Raw genomic sequence first — 21,673 nt, 5'->3', positions numbered from 1 at the left:
AGAGCGGCTCACAACAACAATAAAACACATACAGTCCAATCCTTCCTTTAAAAATACTCAATAAAACTATAAAACTATAAAAACCATTAAAATCCCCTCTAAAACCCCTTCAGTCCAAGCCGGCCAGGCGAAATAGCCATGTTTTAAGGCCACGGCAGAAAGAGCGAAGGTCAGGGGCCACCCGGAGTCCCAGGGGGAGCTGATTCCACAGGGTAGGTGCGCCCACAGAGAAGGCTCATTCCCTAGGGGTCGCCAGCCGACATTGTCTGGCCGATGACACCCCAAGGCCCTCCCTGTGGGAATGCACCGGGAGATGGGGAGCTGTTGCTGGCCACAGATGGTCCACCAAATACCCCGGGCCTAAATCATGTAGGGCTTTATAGGTGATTACCAGCACCTTGAACCTCACCCGGAGGGCAACTGGGAGCCAATGCAGGTCCCGCAGGAGGGGTGTAACATGAGAGTGTCGAAGCCTCCGAGTGGTCTTCAGGGGCAGCCCCATGTAGATCCCACACTGGCCAGAGAGTTGAGCTTCATGGTCTAAATAGCCCCTTCCAACTCTATTTTTCTATCCTTTGCACGGGTTCTGGCTGCCACTTTAAGTCCTTTGCTTTCTGCTTCTTCTGCTCTCTTATAGTCAGACAGGAAACAGACCAAACAGCAGGAGTCTCTCTAGTCCCACTTCTGCATTGGCTTTTTTCATTCATCCGTATATGCACAGCCTGTCTTTTATAGTTTCCTAAGAGGATGTTGTTTCTGATTTAACAGAAAGGTAAAGCAATTTCCCAGTGAGGTTTGTTTTTCAGGTTTTTCTTAGACACATTCAGAACTAAAACAAAGAGGTAAATTACTATTTTATACCTTAAATGCATTTAGCCATGGGTTGTCTTTCTGAGCCTCCAAGTAACTGGAATACTGCTATCAACACCATTCAACGATGTAAATACTTTTCTTCCTCTCCTTTAAAAAAAGAAGAATCTGCGCCTTTCGCACATCTGTATGGAAAGTTCTTCACTGAAATCCTTTAGTATTTTGTCAAAAACCTTTACTTGTCACTTTTCCATGGTTTCATGTCAGCAGGAACCAGTTTGCATTGCCCTATGGATGCCATCCCCATACTAAAACTATTGAGATTTCTGGATGAAGTATGTCTCAATAAGAGAAACAAACAAACAAACAAAAAGCCACATCCAGACAGCTTTCCCAGCCTGCCCCCTTAACTCAATCCTGTAGGAGAGGTAGTAGCAGAACCATTCCTTTCTTGAATTTTATATCCATAGAACAAAGAATAATAGGTTGGAAGGGACCTCAGAGGTCATCTAGTCCAACCCTGCTCAAGCAGGAGACCCTATACCCGTGATGGCGAACCTATGGCATGAGTGACACAGGTGGCACACAGCACCCTCTCTGTCGGCATGCAAGCCATCACCCCTGTTCAGCTCCATCGCGCATGCATGTGTGCCTCCCAGCTGGTCATCGGGTCTCTGCTGTGCATGCACGGGGGCGGGGCAGGAGGGGCACGCGTGCATGCATGGGGGGTGGGGGCTGCGCATGTGTGAAGGTGGGGCACATGGGGGGTGCACGCGCATGCACAGAAGTGTTGGGTCGTGTGCAGGGAGTGCGCGTCTATTGCATTTTGGGGGTTTGGGCATGCACGCATTGGGCACTCAGTATGGAAAAGGTTAGCCATCACTGTCCTATACTATTCCGGATAAATGGCTGTCCAGTCTCTTCTTGAAAATCTCCAGTGATGGAGCATCCACAATTTCTGCAGGCAAGCCATTCCATTGATTGTTTTCTCTATCAGGAAATTTCTCCTTAGTTCTAGGTTGGATCTCTCTTTAATAAACTTTTCTACCTGTTACATTTTCTTCTGCTTTAGGTGCTTTGAAGAATAAGTTGACACCCCAACCCCCATTCTATGTGACAGCCTCTCAGGTAATACTGGAAGACTGCTCTCATATCATCCCTAGTCCTTCTCTTCATTAGCCTACAAACCTAGTTCCCTCAATTGTTCATTGTACAGTTTAGCCTTCAGACCTCTTATCATTTTTGTTGCTCTTCTCTGCACTCTTTCTTAAACTGAGTAATTTAGGGATAATAGAGCAATTTTTAATTGCTTCTTTGTGGGTCAATGGCCAGTTTGAGAATGCCAATTTAGAGACACTTATATCAAACAACAAAAACTGGGTTTTTTGTGAAGGTAATGATCTAGGAAGGGATAATTGCATTAATCAGTTTAAGAACTACTTCTCCAAACATTGCATAGATGAATTGCACATAGAATACTTTGCAAACAGTTTTTGTAACTGGTTTTTGAGCCGTGTGGTGCAGTACTGCAGGCTAGACTAGACTATGGTCACTCCAGGAGTTCAATTCTGAACAGCTCAAGGTTGACTCAGCCTTCCATCCTTCTGAGATGGGTAAAATGAGGACCAAGATTGTTGGGGACAATATACTGACTCTGTAAACCATTTAGAGAGGGCTGTAAAGCACTATGAAGCGGTATATAAGTCTAAATGCTATTGCTACTGCTCTTTTCCTTTATTTATTTACCATCCGGGTAAATTGGTAAATTTTAGCGTTTAGCAAACTCTAAAAGTATTTGTTTTAAAATTAAAAATAAAATATTTAAAAGCCTGATTTAATGGGGGTTTTAGAGCCATAATACATAAACATCAGTTGTGGAGAATGAACTGCTGTCAGTGAAAATGGGATGTAGGGAAAGGTGATAGAACAAAAGGAGAATTTTTGCCAATTGGAAACTATCTCCAAATTCCATTGTTTCCATTAGTGCTGGAAAAATTTACAATGGTCCTCAACTTATGACCATAATTATATTCCAAGATGGCGGTGCGCATAGACGCTGTGGCTTTGAGCTCCTGGTGTCACAGTGGAGTGTGTAGGCAAAAACTAGTCTATGCCTGCGGGAAGTTACTAAAGATTGGATCTTCTAGTTGACTAGATATTACCAGTGACTTCCAGCTGTCTCATAATATACCGAGTGGCATAGTAAGACTGCCGGGCCCTCCATGGATCGTTGTTGGGCCTAGGAGGTGGAGAAGAGAGCGAAAGCAGAGGTGGGGATGCAGAGCTTTGCTATCTCGGTTACGGAAGCAGCCTCACAGACCAGCATTACCAAGCATTATACTTTATACTATTTATGTTATTTGTATTTTTTGTCATGGATTGCACCAGTGAGGCTAAAACCAATTTCATTGTATACATGATGTCCAATGACAATAAAGGCTATACTAATTGAGGTCAGAATATTAGTTGTAAGTCATTGCAGTCATAAATCAAGTAAACACATGATTGGACTCAATTTTATGTTTTGGCCAAGCTCATTAAGAGTCGTTGCAATCATTAAGCAAATCATGTGGTTGTCAAGTGAATCACATGGTCATAAGTCCGAATCCAGTTTAGCCAATGGCCATTTTTTGCTGGAAAATAAAAAAACAGGTCACAAAATGAGAACACATGACCACAGAACACCGTAGCCATTGTAAATGCAAGTTGGTTTCAAAGCAGCCAAAATGCAATCACATGACCTCAGGGGTAGTTTGGCAGTCCTAACATCAAGGAGAGTTTGCAAGTAACATTTTTCAAATCCATCAGAACTTTGTATGGTCATTAAGTGATCAGTTGTAATCAGGGGTAAAATCCAACAGGTTCTGACAGGTTCTGGAGAACAAGTAGCGGAAATTTTGAGTAGTTTGGAGAACCGGCAAATACCACCTCTGGCTGGTCCCAGAGTGGGGTGGGAATGGAGATTTTGCAATATCCTTCTTCCGGAGTGGGGAAGGAATGGGAATTTTGCAGTATCCTTCCCTGGAGTGGGGTGGGAATAGAGATTTTGCAGTATCCTTCCCTGCCACGCCCACCAAGCCAAACCATGCCCACCAAGCCATGCCCACAGAACCGGTAGTAAAAAAATTTGAATTTCACCACTGGTTGTAATCCAAGGACTACCTGTATTTACTCTAATTCCTTCTGTGCCAAAGCTGAGATAGAAATTAACCAATTTAGCTGCTGAAGAATAACACGGAGCACCACCTCGATCTTGAAGCAGTGCCAAGCGACTCCATGGCAGTGTCCTGAGCTTGTAACTCAGCCCAAGCTTGTGTGATCAATGCTTCTCCTCTTGGACAATAAGCAAGTCGATGGCGCTGTAATGAATAATAGCTCCACCAGGACCCTCAGGGCACCAAAGCAGTGAGATTTCTGGAATGAGATCTTTCCACTATTGCAATACTGAAGTTACAAAACTAAGCTTTTGTAATCGGTGGAGCAAAAGTCAATGATGACATGAGGATAAAGAAATAAAATCTCATTTAAGTAAAATTCAACCCCTAATAACGAGCATCCACATCGATTATATGATCTTAGCAACAGTATGGGAGTAATTAACTATTTCCTTTGTGCAGTCTAGTCTACAGCCCTGACATTTTCTGAAGTTCTCCCACCCAAGAACTAACCATAATTTGATTACCAGGTGCTTCCCCAATCACCAGTTCAGTTTTCCAGATGTTTCTGGGTATAGTCATTGTGGCCCAGCTGGACTACCGATTTTCAAGAAGTGTTTGACATTTTCATCATTTTTTTTCCAGCAAAGGTAACCAGATATTGCAGGCCCATCCTTGATATTTAGACAAAGAAGCTCACTTCATCCGTATCTATCACCTTCATACCATCCATTAAATACTAAATCCAATCCATTATTTTTACCCACTGACTATTCTATCTGGGTTTGTACTTTTATTTAGATTGTTTTCTCACTAGTCCTGAACTGATTCTTTCTTCCATTATCTGTTTCCTGAAGCATTCATCCACCACCCACGTTGAATTAAACAAAATGCCTCTTCAGGAATATGCCTAGTGATTGCATTAAATGTGGGACAAGAGGCAATTATTGCAACTACCTTTAGCCGACTTTCATTGTAAATAAAATAAAAGCTGTTTTCTGTCTTTTTTTTTTTTTTTTTTTTTTTTTTTTTGAGGGGGGAACAACTCCAGGCATGGTTTGAAATGCCTGGTGAAGCCTTCAGCCCAGAAAAAGGCAGCAGTCCCACGTTTGTAATTCAATATATTGACACCACAAGTATCCTGTCAGTCAGTATATAAGCATATTGACAGCCCAAAGTATGGCAAGGCCAAAAATTTGCTCACAAGTGGGCAAAAGGAAAAAAATATTAGATAAAAAGTCAGAACTGGGTGGGGAAAGTTTTCCTCCCCCCCCACTCCTTTTGAATTCCCACCTCCATCCAAGAAATTGGATAGGTATTGCTGAGATTCTTGAATCGCTCCGTTTGCAGGCAGCCCTGCAAAGCATTAAAGTTCTCGCACTAGGCAGGGAAACACACACACACCCCTTTCCCTTGACAAAAAGAAAAGAAAAAAAAGGGCGATATTAATATCTGGGCAAAAAGTGACACGCACCAATTCGCAACTCCTCTTTCGGCGGCCCGGCCAGCAATCAGAGCTCCCATGAAGGCAGGAACCTCCCCTCAACCATCTGCCCGCCTCGGGCCGCGACCGACCAGCCAGCGCACCCCCCCTCCCCCCCCCCAACAACCCGGGATCATAAAGTGAGAGAACAAACCCGTCCTAAAAAGGTTTAACCCTTTCTACTTTGCCTCCCCTCCAACCCAGAAGCTACTTCTCCCCCCATCCCTCTCCTCCAACCACCCCTCCCCGTCCCCCAGCCCGGCGACTGAGCTCCCCAACTCTCGCCCGGGGCAGGCAGCCACGGCAAGGAGAAGAGGCGGCGGTGGCGGTAACGGGCACCGCGGCTGTGACAAGTAAAGCGCCCGCAACACGGCCAAGCAGGCTGGGGGGCGCAGCCGGGGGCGTAGCTGTTTTGTCCCAGAGCTCCATGCACCGTGGCGAAGACGCGGCGCCAAGAAGGCAGGGCGCAGGTCCAAGCCCAAGCCCGTCTCCCCGCGCCTGGCTGCAAACGGAGGTAGGGCGCACTGTGGGGGGTTTTGGTCTTATTTTTGGGGTGGGGGGGTCGAGGAGGGAGTGCAAGGGTGGAATATTGTGAGGTCTTTTTCGTTGTTTTATGCGACCCGCGTGGTGAAAATCCCCCACCGATGCTGGAGCGTTATGGGGTTGGAAGCGAGGCGTGCCCGCGTTTCCTTCTCCACCAAGTTGCGGCGACTGTGTATTTTGAGTCCCCCCGCCCTAGGATATAAACTCCGGGCGAGGTTTTTTTTTTTGTTTGTTTGTTTTCCCCCTTCGAAGGAACCGGAGAAGTGGCCGCCTTTTTTTTTTTTTTTTAAACACTCTTCGCTCAGGTAGAAGAAGGAACGGCAGGCGCCTGTTGCGCGCCAACTTCTGGGAAGTTTCCCCGAGCCTTGAAAAATCCAGGGTAGGATTCGCTTCCTCGGGCAATGGGAAGTTGGAGAGGCGAAGCGGGTGCGGGGAGAAGGGAGGGCTGGAGTGGGGGGAAAAAATGTCCCGGTGCGGGAATCGGTAGCAAAATAAAACCCCAAAAGCGGTCTGGTTTCTCGCTTTTATGGACGAAAGGCTGGTTCTGTTCACGCAGGGGAATGGATGTTTCTGGAGGGTTGCCTGAGCGGTAGCCCAGCTGTTTTCCATCTGTGGGAGGTAAAAGGAGAACTTTGTGACACCTTAAAAAGAAGAAGGGAGAAGAAAAAAGAAGACCGAAGCAATTCTTCCAAGGGTTTGGGTGGATGGAGGTCCAGCTGGATTTAGTCGGCCAGATTAGAGGCGTGTTTAAGTGGCCGCCGAATTCTCTCTCTGGCCTTTTCTAGTGGAGGCATTTCCTTTGGCGAGCACTGGAGAGACTGGAAGCCAGAGAGCTGAAAGGCAGGCAGGCAGGCAAGCAAGCAAACGAGCAGGACGGCTGCAGCAAAATGTGAACGCATAAACCCAAAGTGGTATTTTTTTAACGTGATTTTTTTTTTATTAAAAGGCAGTTGCCTTTGGGAGGGTTGCTAAAGTCAGTACCGTGCCTTGGAAAGATCCCCGCAATTTGAAACAAAACTTTCTGACAGTCTTTGACAAACCACCGGCTATCCTGTGTGCTACAGGTGGAGTTGTTCTTGTCCTTAATATTGAAGATATCCTTGTCAGCAACTTCATATTAAGTTCGCCCTGTTCATTTTTTTCTCCCAAATACTGAACTACAATCGCCGGTTATTTTAGTTTTCCCCTCTGAAAGGTTTGAAAGATCCATTCAGACAGAACATTTAAATTTTTCAAGGATGGGTTAAGATTGCAGGCAGCCCCTTAATCCTGTTGGGGTTTGTTGGGAAATAAAGATGCACAATTTTTATGGATGCTGCCTGCTGAATTTCAATGGTATTTCTTTCCCAGTATAGTTTTGCAAACTTAAAATAGGTAATTCATAATAACATCTTTAACAATTTTGCTCATAATGTCAGAATGATTCAGATATTCTCCACTGCTGGTGTAAAAGGTTCTATACTGCGTATTTTAGCTTTAGCTAGAATTACATCATTGTATGTTAAACTACTCTTTAGCCAGCATCTTTGAGGTGCTGCCATTATGGCTACAATCCTATATTTAATTTTCTGGGAGGAACCTTCAGTGTAGCCTGTCTTTGAGTAAGATATACATGGGATTGCCTGCACATTGTCTGGGTTTAAATAATGATGTTAAAGCTAGCAAATAAATATAAATACAATTGATGAATTCTTCACACTTAGTTTCAATTACTGTATATACCTGCCTATTTTTTTATATCAGTAAATGTAAGGATGATTCAGGTAATTACTATGACACAATTTTATTTTAAAATAAGGCTCTGCAGTCTCTGAATTTGTATTATTGAGCTTATCAGAACATATTTCTAACAACTCAGTTGTGCTGTGCATTTTACTTAATTCCTGGCTAAGCATGTGCAGACTGAAGGGAACGTGGATTAAGGCAGCAGTTCTAAATTATTCCACCCACCCAGCTTCCATTAATGGGAGGCAGACCTGGGACCCTGTTACCAGCAGTAGGCTTCACATTTATCTACTTTTAAGATAAGTGTTCTGTTCTTGTGCTTTGATTGTAGCAGAGAGAAAAAATGGCCTAATTCATAGACATGCAATTGTAATAAGTGGTTTTTATGAAGATTGCTCATAGCCTTAATTTACCACTATATATCTATGAGTAGTGTTCAACTGTGCTGCTTTCCCTTTTCTGAGTTACAAAAAGAATGTTTGATCTGGTCTGCCTTTCTTAGATGGGAAAGTAAGGTATAGCAATACTTCTGATATTGTCAATCAATTAGTATTTGTGTTATTTTATTAGACCTATTGCCAAGTTTAAGGTTGGTTTGTTTATATCTTGCCTTTATTGTTTTTATAAATAACTCAAGGTGGCAAACATACCTAATACTGCTTCCTCCTCTTGTTTTCCCCACAACAATCCTGTGAGGTGTGTTAGGCTGAGAGAGAATGACTGGCCCAAAGTCACGTAGCTGGCTTTCATGTACAAATCAGTTTCCTTGTTTCCAGCCTGACATCTTGAGGGGTGGGGAGAGAATTTTTATAATTTCATTTGTATAACGATAATAAAAAAACATGACTGTATTTGCACAATATATTACCAACTCATTTGGGAGCGGGGTGTAAAACACCTATAAACTAACCAAATGAGTTAAAACTAACCAAGATCCTAATGATGTTCAAATGCTTTCACTGGTTTTTAATGACCTGATAAAATATGCTGTGTGGAAGTAACAATGGACAGATTCCACCATGCTGTCTCTCATCCTGAGCTTGGCCATCAAGATCTAATAATTGGATGGGGTTCATATTTTGTGCTAAATCCAGGTAGGACTCTATTAGTTTGGTATAGTATGATGCATGCATCTCCTTTATTTTGATTTATATTACATGTTTTATGATTTAATGTTATACATGAATCCAACTATTGTGACTTATACAATGAACTATACAATGTGTGGTTCCAGTCTACAGCAGAATCTTTAGTAGAACTGAGGGACTCCAACTTGCCTTAATGTTCTGCACTATTCTAATTCAATCCCTTTATAGTAGTCTTCCTTAACTTAATGCTCTCCCATGAATTAAACTCCAAGTCCCCTCAACTTCATCCAGGCAGTGTCTGGCTTGGGATAATTGGAAGAGAAAACGGGGGGGGGGGGGACCTCCATATACTCATGAAGAACAGCTAAGCTTAGCTTGAAGAACTTCTAGGCTTCTAGGTGTTCCTATACAGCGATTCTCAACAGCCCCAGACTTGATAGACAATAGTGATGAAGGCTGGAAATTATAGTTTAAAAAATTGAAGGGCATAAGCTCCTAGCCTGCACTAAAACAATTTCAATGTTGCAAATCCATTTTGCATCCAGTTTGATACTGAATGCTATCAATTGCTGATGCAGGAGAAAAGGATGCAAGCAGTTTTGTGTAATTAGATAGTCATTGCATTGCTGGTTGACAACCTCTGATGTTGGCTTTTTAAAAACGGGTATCTCCTTTTCATTTTATGGCAGCTAACTTTTTCACACGTTTTATTTCTTGTCTACTTCCAGCTTGGGTGGTGTTATATAACTGATGAATCCCAAATGCAAGAACACTTAAAACAATTGTATCGATGTGCCAAAAGTTTATCCTTGCTGCTTGCTCTGCCCTGGCATTTTAAGCTCTTATGGCTGATGGTCAAACAGATGGCTAAATTTTTATGGGGAGAAACTGCCTCCTGTTGCACTGGCCAGTTCCCATATCACATTCATGTCTGTCCTCTGCATCTAACATTTCCCAGAATAATTTGACGTGTTGTCCTTGATTTAGCATCTTAAATTTCTTTATAGCCCTAACCTGCAATCACCCCCTTTTTTTTGGATCATCCTCAAACACAGGTTGTTTTATCCTATTGCGGTTACAGCCTTCGACCTCCCACTTTTTTCTTTCTTTTGCAGTTAAACTGAAATATCACAACCATTTCCTCCACTGGCTATTTTTCCTTAATGCCATGCAGAAATTAGATTTAGCAAATGGAAAGATGGATCTTTCTTTGGAATCTCTGAGCTTTGCCTTTTCCAGTTTGGTTCCTCCCACATGTCCAAAGATTCCAAGTCTGAATTTCCAGCCAGCCTAGGAATTCATTACTTTAAAGAAAAGGAGAGAAGTTTTAAAGAATAAAAATAAATAGCTTGTCAAGAAAGAAAATGCCATCCTGTGGCCCAACTTTCAGTTTTGTTTTATTTTATTTTATTTTAGGAAAGTGGAATAAGTGTATTAAACCAGGTTCTTGTTTCCACCAAAGAGAAAAAGATAGATAGATTCATCCAATTGAATGTTGGCATTTTGCTGGCAAATTTTGATTGGTTGGTTTAGGAAAGTTCCAGGGATAATAAAAATGGCAGGGGCCACGTACTGCCCATCAGTTTTGGATTATCCTCCTACATATGATTTGGATAACAGTGGTAGAGAATAGGCTTCTCCAATTGGTATTTGCCAGATGTGCTGCATTTCAGCTCATGTTGTTTTCATGTTATCGTGGCCATAGGGATGATGGCTGTTGTAATTAAAGACATGTGGAGGATACCCAGTTGGTGAAGAATGTCATAGAGCAGGGCTATCAAACTTGCGGCCCGCAGGCTGAATGTGTCACGCACTGCCCCCACCCGGTTTAGCAAAGGGGGGAAAAGTCCCGATAGTCACGTGATGCTGCCGTGATGACATGGCATAGGATATTGGCGGCATGGTGCTCTGTTTACATACATAATTACAAGCCCTTAAGACTGAGCTTAAACCTGAGCATATTGAAAACATAGAAACCAGTGTTTTTCATAATAAATTATCAGTTAATACACTTTCAAGCCAATTTATGTCAGAAGAATATTTACTCCTAACAATGTTACCTTATTTAGGTAGCAGAAGCAAATGACAAACATATGGTAATTCACAGAATATCGCTATGAAAACTGCATCAGAGATGTCTGCAACGTCCTTTCTTTTCTATGGAAATACCTTAAACATAATAGAAGAACTTTTGCTGATACAGATACTCCTTGCTTAACAACCTTATTTGGGACTGGCAACTTTGCTGCTAAGAAAAGTGGTCGCTAAGTTGCCTGACACTTTCCCTCTTACTGAAGTGATTACATTGTTTTTGATGTGTAGAACAGCAAATATTTTACTCTCTTGAAATCCCTTTCCAGTATTTCTGAGGGGAGCGGAAGAATGGATCAGACAAAGAAGAGATTGGAGAGGAAAAGATTTCAAGAGAGTACTTTAAGCTTTTTTCATCGCATGTCATTACTCCCAGTGCCAGGCTGCTGGCATGGTCACACTGCTTTCCGATGTATAGAAGAGCAAACAGTTTACTTTCTTTCCAATCTCTCTGCTTTGTAAGAGGGCAAAAAAGAAAAACACAGATCAGGAACAGGATAACATGTACTAACTATAATAGCAGTCACATGATTGAGGAACACTACAAAGATTGTAAATAGGTTGTAAAATTATTTTTTCAGCACCACTGTAACTTTGAACGATTCCTGAATGAATAGCGAGGACTACATGTACAGCATATAGAATACAACTTTCAAATACCCAGCTATATACCCAGTGATAGTGCATCTATGCATAGCTATCACAGGTTTTCTTACCTCACTGTGTCTCTGAAATACTCTATATTTGTATCACATTTTTTTCCCTTATGAAAGCACTGCATAGATCTGAAGTCAGTATATACTTGCGATGACATGGGATTTCTAGCAAGCTTGGCAGCTAAACTGATTTTCAGATCAAGGGTGAAATTCACTTACCTTCCCTACTAGTTCGCAAATGTGCACACGCCGTGCATGCACAGAAGCTGAAAATTGTCATAAAAAAGGGATGTCATGATGTCCGTGTGGATGGGCGGGGCTTCATGCAGTTGTCCCTACCGGATAGCACAATCCGGATAGCACAATCCGGATAGAACCAGCTGAATTTCACCCCTGCTTCAGATGTTAATTAACTTAGTTGCTGCTCCAAAGGTAACAGTTTTGCAGCATTGCCTCTGAAGCCAAGGATAGGTGGTTCCACCTGGGGAGCACTGGCTAGTGTAAAGAAAATTGGGGTACTTACTTAGCACTTCCCATCAAAGTGGAAATGCTACTTTTAATTTGGGAAGGGCAAACTGGCATCCATGCGGAGGGTCCCTAGTTACAACATATGCTGGCATTTTCATATGATTTTGACTGACCTAGCACTGTCCACCTTATTGCCAATGGTTTGACCAGTGTTACTGGGGAATGGCTGGATTTGCAGCTGTTCAGAACTTTATTGCTTTCAATCTCTGTTGCCTCATATTTCTTTCTGTGCCCCTCTTACTTGTACCTATTTGTAAAAGTAGGTCTCAATGAAATTGAGATGGGAATGTATGAAATTTAGGGACTTTGTTCATTTTGCCCTCCATATCTTCATGGAACTTTACTGATATTCCTCCTTATTTGGACTCTGTCCAAGAGCAGCCAAAAAGTGAGTAAAATCAATGAAGCGTTATTACTTAACAGTTGATTAGAAGTCAGCTGACTTCAACTATTTATAACAGAAGGAACAGTAGGATTGGCATTGGGGGCAAAAAGTTTAATTCTGGTATAGTTTTTGCAGACTCAAGACTGGTGGAAAAACTTTCCTAGTGAAGAAACTTTCCAAGATGCCCTCCATAAGCCAGATTGAAGGCCATTACAATATCCAATATACAAGACTCCTTTTTTACTAAATAAAAATGTGAAACTTACCTAACTAGACACCCTCCCTCCAGTTTATGTGTTTGCACCTCCAGAATTTCCTAATTTATATGACTTCCAGGTTGAGAAAAGCTGGTGGAGATCTGATTTTCTGCTTGAAACAGAATAAATCTGGCAGTCTAGAAGAACTTTGCTGATCCCATTTGACCTGAGAAAATATGCTCAGACTTAGCCTGATCTCCCCCACAACCATTTTGACAGTCTTTGACAGGGTTATAAAATAAATACCATGTAGGTAGTACAAAGTCTCATTCTACATGGGTGGCCAATATGTAGATTAGCTGGTCAATCCTTAAGAGTCTTAGCAAGAAAAAAAAATCCAGTGTCATCCTTAAGACGTGTTGATTTTCACGGTGATTTCAACCTTGTAAACGGGTTGATGCCTATAAAGGAGACTATAACATTTAGATTTTACAGGATGTAAGTTGTGTTTGGAATTCCAGTTTCTTTTTACAGGGGTCAAATAAATTAGGCTGTCAAAGAAAAAAGGCCTTTTCTGCTGAAATTGCAAAGCTGTCATGCAGCTCCATGCTGAGCTGTGAGTTTTTTTTGTCTCTCTCAAATTCTTGGATGTCAGAAGGAAAACAACACATCCCTTGTTATTGTACCTCTAAGAGCTTCATTTTGCTCCAGAAACACCCCCTTTGGTTCATAAATAACATTTTAAATCTGCTTCATTAATAAGCCCCCAAAATTTAAAATCAATGCTTTTAAAATGATTTGACCCATTTATAAGGCACTTTTAAATTCTGATAATAATCTTCATCGTTCTCTGACTCCTTCAGTTTGATATTTTGCAGCAGTACAGATAGTCCTCAACTTAAAACCAAAATTGAGCCCAAAATTTCTGTTGCTAAGCAAGACAGTTGCTAAGTGAGTTTTTTTCCCTGTCACCTTTCCAACATACTTGTTAACTGAATTAGTGCAGTTGTTAAGTTAGTAACAGTGACTTAGTTAAGTGAATCTGGCTTCCCCATTGATCTTGGCTTGTCAGAAGGTTGCAAGAAATGATCATATGACACTGGGACACTACAATAGTCATAAATACCCTGTTTCCCAGAAAATAAGATCCAACCGGAAAATAAGTCCTAGCATGATTTTTCAGGGTGCTCGTAATATAAGCTCTACCCCCCCCAAGTAAGCCCCAGTTAAGATTGTCAGCCAGATGGTACATTTAGTACCGTATTTCCCCAAAAATAAGACCTAACCAGAAAATAAGCCCTAATGCATCTTTTGGAGCAAAAATTAATATAAGACCTGGTCTTACTTTCGGGAAAACATGGTATGAACCAATCGCCAACTATCCAAATTTAGGTCACGTGACCATGGGGATTGTAAACGTGAAAAACAGTCATAAGTCATTTATTTCAATGCCATTTTAACTTTGAATGGTCACTAAACAAATGGTTGTAAGCCAAGGATTACATTAGTAACTTGGGGTAGCTTTAGGAAAAGAGAACCTAATCATAGAGTTACATTTTGAAAGAATGAGAAAATTACTTTGCATTAAAGTCTTCTCTCACAATGCCTTACATTTCACTTAGAAGGTGTTAAAGGATGGCCACAATTGTAATGAGGTTGATTGATTAAGCAACTATCAAACCACTGGCAAGGTGGTTTGATTTCCACAGATATATAGACAGGATGGGAAGGCACCTGCTTGAGGCACATTTTTTTCTGTCACAGATGCACTATAATCACATCTAAAGACAGGTTTATAAATAAACTTGTTAGCCCTGTGGTAATTTGTCACCTACATTCATTTATTAGGAGGGTTTTTTTGGTACATTGAATATTGTCTGCCATCTAGTCTGGTTGGTAAACCATTGTTTTATTTTGCTATACATAGATGGTGCTAGATTTATCTTCTAGGCATAATTTGAATTGGGGAGGTTGTTAAGAAACTTTGGCTTCTTATTGTATAATTATTGTTAATTTTTAATCCATAATTAACCTAAATTATAAATTAACCTAAAATAAAGCTTGTAGTGTTTTTTAAATGGCTGATTAAATGCAGGTGGCAGATTAATGGACAGGTGATTGGTGAAATAGAATGTGTGTATGTGTATGGAAACATAGAATATATATATGTTAGGAATATTTTTTGATGCTCAACATTATGGAATTATATGCAGTGAATGATGCTTAGAACTCCATCTTTGGAATCTTAAGATTGATTGCAAAGCTGGTGGATTCTACATTTATTTGTCTCCTCTTTTCTTTTTACTCATTGCCAAAGTTCTGCCTCTTCTGCTGTGTGAAACATAGGCCTAATAATATTCCTACTTTTTTATAAGATTGTCCAAAATAAATTTCTTTAAGTACTTTTTGTTGTTCTGAAATGGCACTTTTACTTCCCTTGGCAGCAGGGCAAGCTTCTGTGGAGACAAGCTTGGACTGTGGTGTTTTATCTGATCAAAAAAAATTTCCCAGAAAATCTAGGCACACTTATTTTTCTTGATTCTGTCCACTCTTCTTTTGGTGGGAACACTGGTGAGATAAAGCCACTTTTCTAGTTGTTTACTGTCTCTGACATCTAGTAATGCTAAGGAGACAGCAAAGTGATGAGTTGTGAAGCTTGGCTGAGAGGGTGACAACTTTTCTAATGTACCCCCAGTCCAAAGAGTTCAGCAGCCCCTCAGCTAAACCATGATAAAGTTGGTTAGTGGCTTAGCAAGATATTTGAAGCCATCCATTGTAGTTTGTTAATCATGTTTAGGGGGTTCATCTGTTGTGCAAAACCAGAAAGTTATGGCTTAGCTAATAAACTAGTTAAACAAACCATGCTTAGTACAATATGTTCTATTTTCTCTGTGCTTTTAAGTCACCTGCCTCATAAGTAAGATACTTGAACAGAAATAAGCTGTTTGAAACACAGTGATTTAATGTTACTATTTATCATATAAATTGTTTGTCTACCTAGGACAAATGACTCAAATGGAAGGGAGATGTTTGACAGATACATTTACTTCATCACAATAATGAAACTATTTGCGCAAAAAACTAGACTTTCATAATTAATGCAGTACTGAAATAGAAATCCTGAAAGGATGGGGAGAATTTTATTAAGATGATATATCTATTCACATATTCCAATATATCTTTTTAATTACTTAAAAGTAAAATAAAATAGCCGTTTACATCTTTCCTATTATGCTTTGCCTATAAATACAGGAAGAATCTGTTTGGTTTTGTTCCAGAGTTCGATCAGTTGTTGTTGTTGTTCCGTTGCTAAATTGTGCCCGACTCTTTGTAACCCCACAGACCATAGCATTCCTGTCCTTCTCTGTCTCATGGAGTCTGTCCAAACCTGTGTTCACTGGGTTGATGACACTATCTAACCATCTCATCCTATGCCATCTCCTTCTTGTTTTGCCTTCAATCTTTCCCAACATCAGGGTCTTTTCCAATGAGTCATCTTTTCTTATTTCAGGGGTATCAAACTCGCGGACCACAGGCAGGATGTGTCACGCTCTGGCCATGCCCACCCCCGTTTTAGCGAAGGAAAAAAAGGTTGAGATAAGTCACGTGACAACAATGTTATGACGCAAGTTTGACACCCCTGTCTAATTTGGTGGCCAAAGTACTTGAGCTTCCACTTCAGTATCTGTCCTTCCAGAAAGTAGCCAGGGTTTTCCTTTAGGATTGACTGATTTGATTTCCTTGCAGTCCAAGGGACTCTACAGAGTTCAAAAACATCAATCATTTGACGCTCAGATTTCTTTATGGTCTAATTCTCACAGCCATACATTACTACTGGGAAAACCATTGCTTTGATTGTATGGACTTTTGTCAACAAGATCCATCCGGTCAAAGTTATGGATTTCCCAGTAGTAATGTATGAAAAGATGTCTTTGTATTTTAATATGTTGCCTAGCTTTGCCATAACTTTCCTCCCAAAGAGAAAGTATCTTTTAATTTCATTAGTGCAGTCACCATCTGTAGTGTTTTTGGAAACACCCCCCCCCAAATAAAATCCGTCACTACTTCCATTTCTTCCCTTTTTTTGGTCAGAAAGTGATTGGACTGGATGTCATTATCTTAGTTTTTTAATAAATAATTATAATTTTAATAATTTAATAATAAATTATTAATTTAATTAATCAATTAAATTAATAATTTAATTAATCAATTAAATTAATAATTTAATTTAATCAATTAAATATTTTTAATTTAATAAAATTAAATAATGATAATATTTAATAATATTTGATTTTCAAGCCAACTTTGGCACTCTCCTCTTTCACCCTTATCAAGAGACTCTCCACTTTCTGCCATTAGAGTGGTATCGTCTGCGGTTCTTGATATTTTTCCTGTCAATCTTAATTCCAGTTTGTGATTCATCCAACCTAGCATTTATCAATATACCTCTATTAATTGAGGTATATGCAAAAAAAAACTGGCTTAGAAAATTTAGAATTGTGGAATTCTAACCAGGAAATTATGCTCTAAGCAACAGAAGTGAACAGAACATTGCCACAAAAATATCCAATCATGGCACCTTAAACTCTCCCTATTTAAACAGTAGAGGCTATTTGATGAAACGAAGTCATTTGACAGATGCTCCTATAATGTCTTGGTGTCATGACATCGTTATGCAAATGATGCAAAATAGATCATGATATAAGCAATGTTAATTGTTGCTCCTTGTTACCCTGTTTACAACAATGGCAAGGGAATCATTGTATCCTTGCTATTGGTAATCAGCTGGAAATCTATTGCAAATCACCCAAAATCAATTAATTGTTCCAGATTTACCGTATTTTTTTAGACTATAAGATGCTCCGGACTATAAGACGCACCTAGCTTTTGGGGACGAAAACAAGAAAAAAAAATCTGCCTCTGCCTTCCAGCAATTTGCCTCCTTGCAGCAAACAGCAAACAGCCTGGTCAGCTTCAGCACAGCCTGATTTGGCATGAGCAGCTGATTGACGGTTGTATCTGCCTCCCGGATTACTGTATATCATCTGTTCCAGGCTGCAGGGATCACCACTGCCCATTGCTGTCACATCCATCACCACCGCCACCTATCGCTGCCTTTGTGCACCCCATTTTTGGCCTCCGTGCATCCTGTTTTTGGCCTGTTCCAGGCAGGAGGGATTGCCGCCGCCACGTCCTATCCCCGCCGCCTGGAACAGGCCAAAAATGGGGGGCACGGAGGCCAAAAATGGGGGACACGGAGGCTGAAAATGGGACACACAGAGGCGGCGATAGGTAGCAGTGGCGAGGGGTGGTGGAGATCCCCGCAGCCTGGAATAGCTGATTGATGGTATTCTGGGAGGCCAATCCAACCGCTTATCTGCTGCTCATGCTAAATCAGGCTCTTCTGAAGCTGACCAGGCTGTTTGCTGTAAGGAGGCAAATTGCTGGTAGGCAGAGGCCGAAGGGTGGGGGCCGGCAGGTGGGCGGATCTTTAGCAACATTCGCTCTATAAGATGCACAGACATTTCCACCCACTTTTTTGGGGGGGAGTGCATCTTATACACTGAAAAATACGGTACCTATTTTCCCACCCAGTTTTAAACAATGAATAAAAATAAGTGATCAACTCATGTTTTTAAAAATTGTCTTGTTTTCACGTCACAGTTTAAGCAAAGTATTGATTTCTACGCTCATAGATTCCAAATAAATATGGGCATTTCAAAATGTGGAATTTCCCAAAATTCCATCAATATATAAAATTGATCAACATTTATACATTTCTTATAAATATGGCAAGAAACCTTGGTTTTTTGTTGAAGAAATGTGTGCATTGACTCATGGATGCCAAACTATAGTGTGATTTATTTATTTATTTATTTATTTATTTATTTATTTATTTATTTATTTATTTATTTATTTATTTAATAAATAAAATTTATATGCCGCCCTATCTCTGAGGACTCAGGGTGGCTCACAACAATAAAACAACCCGTTAAAAATATAAAATACATAACATATAATTTATATTAAAACCCCCCAAATCTAAAATGCTCAACTGCCCCAGTTTATCAGAAACCAAGGTTCATGTTTGACTTTCATCTTTAGATGGTCAGGCCCTGAATTCCTGCAATATCCAGCCAAAGTTTAAAGTACCTTCAAACCCCACTTAAAATGAGGAACAAAATGATATGCTTAATTAATAAGAGACATAAATTTTAAACAGTTATGGTTCAGCTAAAGTTTTTAGGAATTTTGAAAGTGCCTGTTGCAAACCTTGGGAAACTTACCTTTTAAGGTCAGTTTCCAAAATCTATTTACATTGAATGTTGAAAGATAACAAGGGATTCTAAGCCTAAAACTGATTTCATACCTTCAAATGTCTATTAATAAGTCTTGATAGACTGCCATTCTGGTTTGAGATCATGATTTGAAAGGGGTTGTTCATCTTAGTTAGGCCTTAATTTTCACATATTTCTTGCAAATCACTGTGTATAGAATTACTATACTTACTATATATACTAATTTAAGTATAACAAAGTGAGGATTATCCTGGAAAACACGCTGCTCTTTACAGAAACACTGCTGTGATAAATAGTGACTGACAATTTGCTCCAAAACCATTTCTGTGCTGCTTTCAGGTTCTCATGAGCATTTAGTTGGCTCCTATTCCAATGCTGGACTGGAAGTGTAGTTAGTTATATAGCTTTTTCTATATTCTTATGACTTTTAAATCTAGCATTACAATGCCTAGCCAAATCTTTAGATTCCTTATGTGCCTTCTTCCCTACCACCTTCCAAATCACAGAGGGTATAAATGTTGTCCAACCCACAGTTAATTTTTGATGTTGTGCAAATCCCCAGCCAAACTGGCCTCTCTCATCATATAATTACCCTGCTTTTCTGTGCAGAGTCAGGAACCATTTTGGATCCTAAGATATTTACTTGATATTAGAATGTTCATTGTATTGTTACAATGGATGGATGGATAGATGGAGCAAATTTAATAAAAATTAAAATACTTGAAAAAAGGAAAAAGGAAATTTATTTATTTATTTTTATATCACCATTGTAAACCACTCAAGGTGATGAACATATCTACTAGTCCTTCCTTCTCCTATTTTCTCCACAACTATTTCCTGAGGTAAATTGAGTGCAATAGAGTGACTGACCCAAAGTCATCCAGCAGCCTAAGGCTCATGTGTCCTGGTTTCTGACTCATCACATTTTATACATTTGCTAATTTTCAATGTTTGTAGATATTCAGGGCCACTTAAAAACCAAACCATGTTTTTAACTAGCATAGATAATTATGCCTTTAGCAATATAGAAGGTAATGGGAGGGGTGGGAGCACCCACTGCAGGTGCAATGCTATTAAAAATGGACAAGATCATTGGAATTCAGTGTAAATATTTTTTCAACATAACAATTATCTTAGACTCACAAAATGAGCTGACTGCTGCAAACCAAATTGTTATGGACATAAGATTAGATATTCTTGGTGCTCTCTGAGCTTGGCTGTTTTCTTGCAGACATTTCATGACCCAAATTAGGTAACATCATTAATGCTAGCACTAGTTTGAATCATGAAATGTCTGCAAGCGAACAACCAAGCTTGGAGAGTACCAAGGATCCTTCATTTCAACCCTGAGCTACAAATATTCTCCTTTACTGGGGACATAAGATTTGTTGTTTCTGTTTTTAACATGTTGGCATGTTACAATTTTTAAGATGATGTAATTGCATCTCTCTTAATCCTATTTTGTACCCTGTTTTGGAATGTCTGTAGTTGTCATAAGAAGCAAATCACAAATTTTATAACAGAAAACCACAAGAACAAGCACTTTGCTTGTTCTCTTTAACATTGGATAATCATACCATGATGGTGAAGCCAGACAGAGACATCAGTTTGTTTGAAATTGGATGGTAAGACCAGAGACCAGAATAAAGAGAACAAATAAATCTGGGACAGTACAGATGGTTGAAGAGGGTATACTTATTTGAGAACTACATGGTACTTATATAATAGTTTTAGGTCAACATTTCACACTCCACACTATGGAGGCCTTTAAAAAAGTCATTTTAAACCCCATAGGAAAGGCTGATAGGGCTGTCAGTTGATGAAAATCATTTTGATTTATTAGCTCATAAAGTTTTAAGACTATAAATGTAGATGCAAATGTAATATTTAATTTTGATGGGGAAGAGTGGAACAGCAGAATCCTGGAAGAGAAGAATGTGGAATTAAAAAATGTGGAAAATCACTCCAAGCTTGCTTTTATAAGGAGGAAAAAGCATCTTAGAAAGATTTAGTTCTTGATGAAGCAGTACTGCTCTTTAACAGTTTCAAAAGCCTTGTAAATTGTAATTCATTAATTGACCAAAAGTTGTGGCTCCATTTATTATCCCCTGAGTCACAAGAGGAGATATTAAGGTTGCCTTTTTAAAGCTTGTATGACTTAGGTTTAAATCTTAAAATTAGATTTAAATCTGAGAGCCCCTGGCTCTTGGCTCACCTTATTTCCCAGTTGAAAGATAATTATGGTTGTGAAAGTCAAAGCCAGAGTGCATTCTTTGTGGCCAGAGATTAAAACAGCCTTTGGCATCCATTTTCTCAGTGGCCTTGCTGGCTATCCTTCCTCAGCTTTCTTGTGGCATAGTTATTGTAATAGATTGGGGAAAGGGTAAGAGTCAAAGCCAGGGATTAACAGACAGGAGAAACTGTCACAGTCAGGATTTAAGAGCAGCAAACTGGGCCTGTTTTGCCTCCTGCTGCTACCAGAAACATCAGTTTATGACTGTCTCAAATCTTAGAATTCAAGCCTCTGGTGTATTATAAAGGGCTTGTATGAAATGCCTGCAGCAGAAGATTCAAAAGTGGAGAGGAAAAAAAAAACACTGGAAATAAATTGCAGGATGCTTACAGGTCCTTCTTAGATGAGAATGGTCAGTTGAGAACTGGAAACCGCTCCCCAGCAAATATTCAGGTGCAAATATTCAGGTTTGTCCTTTTG

At 40.0% G+C, this 21,673-nt stretch overlaps 1 protein-coding gene across 1 annotated transcript in view; it reads left to right on the top strand.

Annotated features, from left to right (window-relative positions):
- The first annotated feature begins 5,881 nt into the window (after nucleotides 1–5,881).
- Nucleotides 5,882–21,673, top strand: part of GHR (growth hormone receptor) — a 141,211-nt gene continuing 125,419 nt past the window's right edge. The window contains exon 1 of the mRNA XM_070938893.1: nucleotides 5,882–5,962. The gene's annotated coding sequence lies outside the window, so the exon portion shown is untranslated. The remainder of the gene's footprint in view (nucleotides 5,963–21,673) is intronic.

This window comes from Pituophis catenifer, unplaced genomic scaffold, assembly GCF_029215685.1.
Source record: "Pituophis catenifer annectens isolate HBS135680 unplaced genomic scaffold, rPitCat1.0.hap2 SCAF_2, whole genome shotgun sequence".
NCBI lineage: Eukaryota > Metazoa > Chordata > Lepidosauria > Squamata > Colubridae > Pituophis > Pituophis catenifer.
The sequence above is the reverse complement of the archived record's forward strand: the minus strand, read 5'-3'. Positions and strand labels throughout refer to the sequence as shown.